This window comes from Crocodylus porosus, unplaced genomic scaffold (genome assembly GCF_001723895.1).
Source record: "Crocodylus porosus isolate Cpor-Errol unplaced genomic scaffold, CroPor_comp1, whole genome shotgun sequence".
Taxonomy (NCBI): Eukaryota; Metazoa; Chordata; order Crocodylia; family Crocodylidae; genus Crocodylus; species Crocodylus porosus.
Window position 1 is genome coordinate 62716519 of NW_017728886.1, and position 9523 is coordinate 62726041.

Genomic DNA, 9523 nt, shown 5'->3' on the forward strand with positions numbered 1-9523 from the left:
TTTTCTAATTTCACAGTGTTCTTTTGAGATGTGAGGACCAGAACTGCACACAGTATTTGAGATGTGGAAACAGCTCAGATTTATGAAGTGGCATAATTTTTTCCATTCCCCTCCCCCTCCCCCCATGTCCTTCTTAATGATGCCCAACATTTTATTGCCCTTTTTTTGGCTGCTGTTGTATATTGACCACAGTGAGAAAGAGAAAGTCAAAGCTAAAATAATGAAAACGAAAGGCCAATTCAAACTACTATTTTTGTTCCTTACTATCCTGACATCACTTCTGTGTTAGCTTAAGAGACTCGGTTTTCTAAACCAACCCTTTTGCTCAAGTAATCTCTAATTTTAGGCTTATCATACAGCTACAAAATGTTTTCTTTATAAAAGATTGTAGCATGGCTTTAAGACAATCTCTTTGTTCACAGCGTTCAGAAAAAGAAAAAAGATTTGAAATGTTTTTTTCTAATTCACTTTCTATATCTTTACGTGGTATTTTGTTCCAAGAAAAATCAGAATAATAAAATGCATGCACTCGCAGTGTGCTGCAATGTGCTTATTATTTTGCTACCCTAACACCCTGATTTTCTCTGCAAACAGATGCTATAAATGCTGCTTCTAATTAAATATTAAGGGCCAGATTCACAGGAGGGCCTATGCCAACAAAAGACTCCAAATCTTGGCACAGAACTCCAAATCCACCGAAGGGATGGTTGTAGATGTGCAAAATACTTGGAATCTGTGGTGTTGTGGGGCCTGCAAGCAGCCAGACCCTCTCAAATGGCTGGTGCTCTCTGGGTATGTGATGTGTCTTGGGCAACTGGGAGCTGTGCTGATCCAGATCATCTGTGGCTGATAGAGATCCTGGAGCATGCAGCTAAACTGGAAGCTTCTCTAAACTCATTGAGCCTTCAAAGGAGAGCTATGATGACAGAATCGCTACTTGCCTCTGAGATGGGGACTTTTGTGAAGTACTACAGCAGCTTTCATCAAAAATGTGAAACACAAACTGTATCTCTTATCCTACCTAGGTTGAACCTGACCCTGAGTTATCAGGAAAGTGATGGGGCCAAACTTGAATGGACCTTTGCCACTTCAGCTTATAGGAACAGCTAGAGAAGCAGCCAAAGCAGGAATGGGGTAGGTCTAGGGGGTTGCAGGGATGGAGGCTTTAAAATGGAAATCATCATGCTGCTGCATTAGTCTTGATTAAATAAATGGATCCAGATAACTGAAGGTGTTAACATGACTCTATCCCCATACTGCATTCAACAGTTAAACAAGATTCAGGATCAGGAGTACAGAGATGGTGGTTTCTCAACATTAAAAATATTTATAGCCTTTTATTAATGATGCAGAAGGAAGAAAATGTAGTTACAGTATTTGAAGAGCAAATTAAGTAAATCTTTTCTTATTAACAAAATAGATTTAACAAGAGTTTCCTGCCCTTTAGCTTCACAGAGTTTTTATGAAGAACCCCTTCCCACACTCCTTCCTTGTACGGCAGTCTTCTTGATGGTATTTGAAGGCAGAAACACTTGTCTTTTCTTGGTAAGGGAGGAAGCAGCCAAGTGAGAAGGGGAGGAGAGGAGTTGAGATGGGAAAGAACTGTTGATGATGCCCATTCCCCTGAAGACAAAAACAGGATAAACACATACAAAAGGAAAGAAATAAGAACAGCAAGAACAGGAAACACATCTTGTGTTGCCAGTGGTGGCTCTTACTTGCAATCTCACTGGTCGAAAAACAGGACCATGTGCTAGACCTGCCAGCCATTCTGGGTAATTCTACACTACTGCAGGTATCAAATGTAGACACGAATAGCCATTTTTAAGGCACATTAAGGGTGTGTACATGTAGACCTGCACCCTTAATGTGCTTTAAAAATGGCTAATACGCCTTAAATCAGCATGTGTAGACATGCCCAGTGTGTTCCTCTTCACTCCATACTTGCCTCTCTTATCTTCTTCTCTGTGCTGTCCCTGTTAGCCTCTTTCCCCACAGTTTAGGTTTTTTTTAATTCCTTTCTGCCTAATTGCTTTTCCCTACCCCAAATAAAACCATAATTATGAAATTTATATGCTGTTTGCAATAATCATATTTATCACATTGCTTGCGATATCTCTTCCTCCATTCTGTGGGTGTCATATGTATTTAGATTATATACTCTTTGGGACAGAGACTGATGGGTGCTTACTATTTGTATAGTATCTGGCAAAATGGAGGTCCATTCCTGGTTGGTTCTTTGGTATAAACCAAAGACTCATAGCACTGCATGGAATAGTCCAGCTCTTAGTTTTCACTTGCTTTTTGACTACAGAAAAATAATAATAGAGTTCTCTGTTGCAGAGAACTCAGAAAGACCACAAGTCAGAAATATTTTTAGCACTATCGATTCCTATTTTACATTTCTGGGTTTATCTTGTGAATCATATTTGCATGCCTAACAGTGCTAACAGTGCATGGCACTCTGTGGCACTCTTGAAAGGATTTCAAGACACCCTAAGGTGCAATGGTACCCCAGCTGACCATCACTGGTATAAACACAAATGATAACAACAAAAATAGCAATGGCAGTTCCAATTTTAAGCGGATATCAAGTAACACAATATAACATATCCAGTTATTCTGAAAAGTTTGCCTAGACAAATTTTACTTAAATATAATACAATAAAATATATTTTTTTCTCTGAACAGGCTGTGATTTTTAGACATAACCAATAAATTTAACTTCCTCTTATCGAACTGTTATGTGTCTGGTATGCCTGTGGGCAGCTGAGAGCTTGTGACTATCACAGAGAATGATGGCACAGTGGAGAGCTGTGTTCTTAATGCATTGTTAAATTCATTTTAATTCATTATATTTCTTAATGCATGTTATATTAGAATTCATTATGAATTATTCAGTATTCATTCTGCAGTAATATCCATGAGACTCAAAACCAAGATCAATGCCTCATTAGGCACAGAAACATTTGAGGACATGGTCTGGCCAGGTGGACCTGGGCATCTATCTTGCTTTTGGGCCACTGTTTTACACAAGGAAAACTCAAAGATTCACCTGTAACAAAGAGTGCACTAACTCACACTGTGTCTTCTGTATCTGTTTAGGGGCAGGTACTGTGTGCCATTTAGCTCTTTCTATTTAGAGTTTTATCCTGGTTATAATAATAATATCCACTAGGTAAACAATGAGTATCAGTGACCCCTAATGAGCAAGTTGTTAAGTAATCAAAACATGAGAAATGCCTAAGGACTGTGGGAGAATTTTGACAGCAGAGAAAGAAATACATTGCTGGACTTCATAGTCATTATGGAGGGAGAAAGATTTAGAGACAGCCTGGATATGCTGAACAAGAAATAGGCAGGATTCAGAGATATCCTTGAGTTACAGATTTGCATAGCAAGGTTAATGGTGGCATTTTGCCTAGTAACAGCTCACAGCGAACGGAGAGAATTTTAAAGGGGAAACAGAATCAGTTTGTTTTTAGACACCATAAGATCTAGCTTTGCATTGCAGGTCGTTTTTCAAAAAGGTAACCTCTGATTTGGTCTGCTTTCATTTTTTTTTTGGTGGTGGGGATGGTGGTCTAACTTGAGGCATCTACATTTTCAGGAGATTCTGAGCACTCAGCACCTAGTGAAAATGAGTTACTGCCTGACTATAAAAGAAATGCTAATGGGGTTTTATAGCAAGCAAGCATAAAGTCAATACACTTCTGTGGTGGACACAGATCTAACTACTAGAAACCTTATTTAATGGATATACGGAATTGTGTGCATTAGCATGATGTAAATGCAAATAAATATTTTGTTCAAGGCTAAATGAATGAGACATGATGGCAAGGAGATGATTCCTTTGTTGGGAGAATCAGCCAAAGCATTTTGTAAAAGCTTGACAGCCACGTGTGCACATCTTTGCAGGACTAATTAACGCGTTTATGCTTACAGGGAGGAGGGAATTCGCACAGTAACCAAGAGATGGAGAGATCCAAAGAAAGCTGACTGGTTACAAACAGGCTGAAGAGCCATCAAGTTAAGATCCTTTCCAGAGAACTGTGAGCTTCTGAATGCAAATTTCTCTTATGTTTAAATGAATGTGTAGAGGGAGGGTGCAAATCTCATTTCCCAGTACAGAATGAAACATATTGACTTTATAGTTTCTCTAATTACATCTATTATAAGATATTGGCCCATGTGTTTTGAAATTTAGGTTTGCATATGCAAAATACCTAGCCTGCATCTGAGAGCTGGTTTTGTCCTCACACAGACATGTGCATGCAGAACTCCCCCCAGGTAACCTGCATGGCCACTCAGGTGTAATCAGGGTCACATTTGGGAATAAGCAATAAATTGTGTCAAGTCCCTTACTGCTTAAACCTTCCTCCCAAGACCCATTGTTGCATCAATACCTTAGGACCCAAGTATAATTTTTTTGAAATGATTTCTAGCTCTACGGTTCCAGAGAAGAATTGGAAAACCCAACCTAATAGAACATATATCAATGCCATGGCAACTGCCTAAGAAAGGAGATAACCTCCAGCAGAAAAACAAGCAGCAGCCAATAGTGCCAGGGAGAAGCTAGGATCCGTGATCTGATAAAAGCCCACTGATGCTGTCTGAGGAGCAGCAGCTCTGGGACAACCACATCATGACTTAAAAAGCAGGGGTGCTATTGCTCCCCTTGGTGTCAGGAGAGGAGCCTTTTGTTAAGTTAGTGGCCATTGGAACACTCCATTCAGGCATGTCATTTTGGGTTGTCTTTATCCAGCCCTCGGCATTGTGCGGTAGTAAGGAAGACTTTTAATAATTTAACCATTTCAGTTTTTGCTCTCAGAACCATGAGTTGATCTTCAGTGGGGGGAAATGATGTTAAAGTGGGTGTCCAATGTTTTAACTGTACATAATACAACTATTCCTTAGTGGGGAACCATAGTCCCCAAACTATGAATCTGTCTGCAAGATCCTTCTTTTCTCAGTAGATGTGATCTAATTAACAAACTTGCTTGATCTTTCCCTTGCACTCAAGATCATGTGCTTATGGCCTGACATTTTACTTTGAGTTATTTATATTATAGCAGAGCCTAAAGCCCAACAAGAACAGAACCCCACTGTCTTAGGCTCTGTAGACAAGCAAAGTGGGGGAGCCCAAAAGAGTTCACCATTTAAACATACATAGGCTTAGAAGGGACAGAGATGAAGCAGTGGGACCGACCTGTTGAAAGTTACTTCTAATTACAGCTGTCTCCTGACAGCAACAGATCAATGACTGAGCTGGAAATAGAAGACATTTCCCTGAGTTCTTGTTCATGTACACTGTCCTCTAGTCTAGCCCATCCTGAGGTGAATCATGACCAACTCACCAAGCTTACCCTTCTACATTACAGGTACTTTTATTTTATGAAAGGTAAATTGTTTTATACAGCAATAGTAATAATAACAGTACTTGCTATTTTCTTTAATTTTTTTTCCTACCTAGGTGTTTCACCCAACAATCTAACCAATATACTTCTACTTCTACTACTTAATATTGAATTTGTTGCATTTTAAGTCAATAGTGTCACACTCAGTTCACATATCAGACAGACCTTCATAACAAAATGCTAATTATCTTTAAGAGACTGACCGAGTCAATCTGACTCAACATCTGGGTACCATGTCTTTAAATTTGCCTTATATTGGCAGAGGAAAGTTGGTTTAAAAGACATGAAGCTAGGATCTGTATTTATGGCCTAGTTAGCCTAACCAATTGGCATCTTGGTCTGAGCACTTGGGCTAAATTAATTCAAGTGCAAGTGTTTATATGATAAAGTCTGGCCCTATTGACATGCCTGCACTGTTTCTGCTGTTACACACATGGAACCAAAGTCCATGGTTCTTTGTGCTGAGATGCTCACTCAGTCAATTGCAGGAAACCTGACTTTCATTTGATTAGTAGAAAAATGAAATGGATAAACCCATAACAAAGGATCTCACTGTCTAAGATGGATATAATTTGAGCTGGCCTGGAACTTTTCAACTATATCCTGAGCAAAGGTACTTGTGGAAGGAGATTTATGGAACAGCAAGTTCAGCTGGCATACAAGTTGGAATAAGAGTAAGGGGATAGTAAAGAACATAGAGCAGCATAAAGAAATAGCTGACCTAAGTGGAAATGCATTTTAAGGAAATGTCACTATGAATATTTAATCACATTGATCATTCATGCAGTCTAAACATCTTCAAAGAGAGAGTGGCTATAACTGAATCCGGCTCTGATAGAAGAAAACAGTTTCTTTTCCAGGAAAATGACATATTGTCCAAGGCAAGGCAGCTTTCAGTAGCGGGTTCTGAAATATAGTATGTATTGTCCTACTGATGTATATCTAAGATTCACATTCTGGCTTAAACAATAGATGCTCAAATGCTAGCAAACATGCTTTTCACTGTTTAGTAGGGCTGTGTGAGGCTTCAGATCGTGCTTCGGATCCGGGGAAGCTTCAGATGCTTTGGCGTCTGAAGCGGCAAGTCTAGATCAAAGTGCTGGCTTCGTTAGACTTTCCGAAGAGGTTCAGAGCTTTCGAACCACTTCGGAAAAGCTTTGGAGCCGCTTCGGCGATCCGGCCATAGGGTGGAAAGGGGAACCAATGAAATATCTATAATTTTGGTTATATTTATCTGATTTGGATGAAACTTGTAGGTGTGGTAGGGCCTGCTGAGAGCATGAAGCCTGCCAAGTTTAAAGAAGATGGTGCAGGGGTTTGGGGGGAACTGCACCCCAAATTATTGAAAGCAAAACTCATGTCACGTGTATGTGTTACACCACAGTGGGGTCAAAACTGCAGGGCTGGTGGCCCCCCGTGAGGCCACAAACCCTGCCAAGTGTCAAAGTGATAGGTGCAGGGGTTTTGGGGAAACTGCACCTCAAGCTGCTGACAGGCAAAATTTGTGACGTGGGTGACCCTGCGTGTGTTAAGGCACAGCGGGCTGAAAACTGCAGGGGTGGTGGCCCCTGCTGATGTCATGAGTTTTGCCTGTTAGCAGCCAGAGGTGCTGGGCCCCAAAATCCAGAAGCCCTGCACCTATCTCCTTGACAGCTGGCAGGCTTTGTGGCTGTAGCAGGGGCTAGCAGCCTTGCAGCTTTCACCCTGCTGCGCCTTAACACACACAGTGTCTCCCATGTCACAAGCTTTGCCTGTCAGCAGCTTGAGGTGCAGTTTTCCCCAAACTCCTGGACCTATCTTCTTGAAACTTGGCAGGCTTTGTGGCCTCACCAGGGGCCGCCATCCCTGCAGTTTTCACCCCTCTGTAATGTAACACATACACGTGACATGAGTTTTGCTTTCAAGAATTTGGGGTACAGTTCCCCCAAACCCCTGCACCAATATTCTTGAAACTTGGCAGGTTTCATGCTTGCAGCAGAGGCCATCACCCCTGCAAGTTTCATCCAAATTGGACAAAAACCAACAAAGTTATAGATATTTCACTGATCCCCTATTATACCCTATGGGCAGATATCCGAGGCGGCTCTGAAGCTTCAGAGCTGCTTTGGCCAGATTGAAGCGGGAACCCAGTCCAGAGCTCCAGATCAGATCCCTGGCATCCGATGCAGCTGGACCTGAAGCCAGATCAAATACCTGCCTACTCGCACAGGCCTACTGTTCAGACTACTTGTTAGTATTTCATGGCAGTTATCTCAATTTAATATGAGGAACTTGGTAAGAGAGGATTTTTCAGTCTAGTAGACAGAGGCATAACAAGATCCAGTGGCCAGAATTTGAAGCTACATAAATTCAGACAGAAAAACAAAGCTAATTCCATTACCAGGGATCTTTACTAGGGCTGTGCAAAATGTCACCGGTTGTTTCATTTCAACGCTGTTTTGACTTGTTTTGAGCTCGAAACAGTGAAACTGAAACGAAACAAAGGGCTTCGAAACTGCCTCAAAATGAAAACAAGGGCTGTCGAAACATTTTGAAAGTTTTGAAATGTTTCGAGTTTTGACGCTGTAGCTAGGCTTGCCTGCAGGGAAACAGAAAGTAAGGAGAGGGAGAGGGAGACAGAAGAGGGGCAGATGGGGACACAGTGATGACATACTTTCAAGAATTTGAGAGCTAGTTTCCCAGAAACCCCTGCACTTATCTCCTTGAAACCTGGCAGGCTTCATACCTTCAGAAAGGGCTACCATTCCCACTGTTATCATCCAAATCTGCTAAAAAATGACAAAGATATAGGCAGTTTCATGCTTCCCCATTATAGTCTATGGGCAAAACGTCAAAACAGTGTCAAAACAGCAAAACGGTTTCAATGAAACAAAACAGAACAGTGCTTTCAAAATGAAACAAAACTCAAAATGAAACACTGTCCCATTGAAATGGCAAAATGGAAATCGAAACTTAACGGTGCTGTTTCGCACAGGCCTACATCATCACTGGATGTGTTGCTAGAAGTCATACTCTAGTTTAAGTACCTATTGGATCTGAAGTGGGAATTAATAAAAAAAATTCTATGTCCCATGTTACATAGGTGGTCATACTAGATAACTATAATCCTTGTCCTTTCCAGGCTTAAAAACAATCTTTAAGTACCCTGCAGCAAACCCACTTGACTTCAGTAAGATTTTCTCTATTGAGTCCTGAGAAGTTGCCACTAAATTCTTAGACTTACAAGACAACATGTATATTTGTAAAGCACAAAAGACTGAAGAACTCTCTATAATTGATCCTCAAGGTCTAACAGTAATTGCCATTATCCTCAGGTAGTTTAATCCTAGCAAGCTATAGATCTTGACTTCATTCTGTACAAAATCTATTTTTTTATATACAAGAGAAAATTTGGATACTGCTATGGTATAAAGGCTCAGATAGGCAATGGTCCCATCCGGTTTGGGAATTCGAGTAACACGTGAATCCCTGAACTGTAAAGGAGTCTGTTTATATTCAGGCTTAGTGTAATTCCTTTTTCAGGCTTTGAAAGAATAGTCCAAATGTCTTAGGTATTGAAGTTTCAGAGTTCAGATGTTTCATAGATTTCACAGACATTAGGGCTGGAAGGGACCTTGGAAGATCATCGAGTCCAGTCCCCTGTGCCAGGGGCAGAAAGTCAGTAGGTGTCATAGGATCCCAGCAAGATAAACATCCAAATTTCTCTTGAAGGCATTCAAAGTAGGTGCTTGAACCACCTCCAGCGGCAGTCTATTCCAGACCTTGGGGACTCGGACAGTAAAGAAGTTCTTCCTTATGTCCAGCCTGACATGGTCTAGGAAGAGTTTATAACCATTTGACCTTGTCATCCTTTGGGGTGCTCAGGTGAACAAATGTTCCCCCAGATCCTGGTGAGCACCCTTGATAAACTTATAGGCAGCCATCAGATCACCCCTGAGCCTCCACTTTTCCAGGCTGAAGAGTCCCATAGTTTCATAGATTTCATAGACATCAGGGCTGGAAGGGACCTCAAGAGATCATCGAGTCCAGCCCCTTGCCCAAAGGGCAGGAAGTCAGCTGGGGTCATAGGATCCCAGCAAGATAAGCATCCAATTTACTCTTGAAGG

The 9523-nt window shown here is 41.2% G+C and overlaps 2 long non-coding RNA genes across 2 annotated transcripts in view; one reads left to right on the forward strand and one right to left on the reverse strand.

The window, feature by feature from the left end:
* Positions 1-1324: 1324 nt before the first annotated feature.
* Positions 1325-9523, reverse strand: part of LOC109322034 — an 11383-nt gene continuing 3184 nt past the window's right edge. Inside the window, exon 2 of the long non-coding RNA XR_002104295.1 lies at positions 1325-1623. This is a non-coding gene — a long non-coding RNA (uncharacterized LOC109322034). The remainder of the gene's footprint in view (positions 1624-9523) is intronic.
* LOC109321997 overlaps positions 3767-9523 on the forward strand; it is a 10699-nt gene continuing 4942 nt past the window's right edge. The window contains exons 1-2 of the long non-coding RNA XR_002104280.1: positions 3767-4052; positions 5256-5381. This is a non-coding gene — a long non-coding RNA (uncharacterized LOC109321997). The remainder of the gene's footprint in view (positions 4053-5255; positions 5382-9523) is intronic.